Here is a 1,702-nt window from a genome sequence, read left to right as displayed (position 1 = left end):
TTTATATTTGTGTATAAGCTGTTTAGCTTGTCAAAAAGTCTGTGTTTTTAGGGCTATAAACAAAGTTCGTGTACTCAGACCAGTAATATTTGGGGTCACAAGTTTTTGCCGTGGATATTTTGTGGGTCAGAAGATAAAAAGTTTGGGAACCACTGGTCTACTGCATATGAACAGTTTTGATGGTCATCATTAAACCTGTCTGCCCACCACGTGGAGGCAGTGCGTACCTCTTCACACTGAAGAAGTCTCTTGGACACAAAATGTTTCCAGACTTACTAAATATTTTTTTATTTCATACACTTGTGAAAATGTTAAAAACTGTGGTGAGATGACCTTGTGCAGAGGTGAGCACGTCTGACCACCACACTCATCAGCTCAGCTGGAAAACCAACTGAATCATATCCAGTTTAGTGTTTTTTCATTCATTCATTCATAAATTTATTCATTTCATTAAAAAACTAAATTTTATACACACTAAAAATAAAAAATACAAACACAAGGAAATGAAGGGAAGCAGAGCGAAGAACAAAATCTTATAACATCTGCCCCCTTTTTCCTCAAATATAAAATTAAACAACAATAATCGTCAGTTAACAAACAAAAACAAGAACAAATCATATTTTTACACGTTATACAGTTTCATATTTTTTCACCAATCTAAACCTTTATCATTCTCTTGAACATGTACTTTGATTTGGCACGTTTACCATCATTTCCCAGATTATTCCACAATCTGACTGCTTGGATTGAGCTGCAGCGTTCTTTAAACATGTTATAAATTTAGTGTTAGAGGTTGGCTTAGTTATACTTTGGCGGCCATCTTGAATTCTGACACCAAATGTTAATCAGTTGTTGATAACAATCTGTTGACTTTTTTGAAAGTTTTGTAAAAGTTCATTGAGTGATTGAAAGGTTTTGTTAGTAAAATAACACAAAGACACCACTGTTCTGCCTTCAGCAGTGGGTGAAAAACTGCAGGAAGTCCAGAGATGTGTTTTTATTATTAACTGGGTATTTTTTATGAAAATTTCTACATAGGAAGCAAAAGGCAGGACCACACAGTGCAGTGAAAACCTTGTAACAGTGAGGGGAAACAAAGTCTTATCAGTAAGAGATCATCTCACCAGTATGACCAGTTAACGCTCGTAAAAAGCCACAGAATTTATGTAGATGGCTGTAATGTGAATTTTAAGGTGAGGTAAAGTGACGTTTTCATGTCAGGTTTCCACTTTGGTCTTGGTTTCACTCAGACTCAGTTAGCTTACCAATCTGGCCAGAAAACAGGTCTCCAGACAGAAGTCATTCACAGAGCTGCCTACATGTAGTGTGATTGTTTTTTCTCATGCTGCGTTCACACCGAACGCGATTTCAGCTTCAAAATCACATCCAACGCTTCAAGTTGGACGCTCGTGCACTTTGAGGTCAGACGCAGGACAGCTCTTGAAGCGTTGCACGGGAACAGCCTCCCCGCCCCTCCCTCCTCTGTCGGGCTCTGTTTAATGTCGGACCAGGAAGTGGCTTTGCTTTATTTACAGAGAGCAAGAGCATGTCACGTTCATCAGATAATTAATTCATAATTAATTCACCAGATAATTCAGAGACATTCAGAGTTTCATCACCCAGGAGCTGCGGGAGAGGCTCACAGCTCGCTTTCAGGACTATTTTTTTTCCCGAGTCCATGAGTCGCTGCCACACATTGGTG

The sequence above is a fragment of the Austrofundulus limnaeus genome, unplaced genomic scaffold (assembly GCF_001266775.1).
Source record: "Austrofundulus limnaeus strain Quisiro unplaced genomic scaffold, Austrofundulus_limnaeus-1.0 Scaffold189, whole genome shotgun sequence".
Taxonomy (NCBI): Eukaryota; Metazoa; Chordata; class Actinopteri; order Cyprinodontiformes; family Rivulidae; genus Austrofundulus; species Austrofundulus limnaeus.
Note: the sequence above shows the minus strand (reverse complement) of the source record.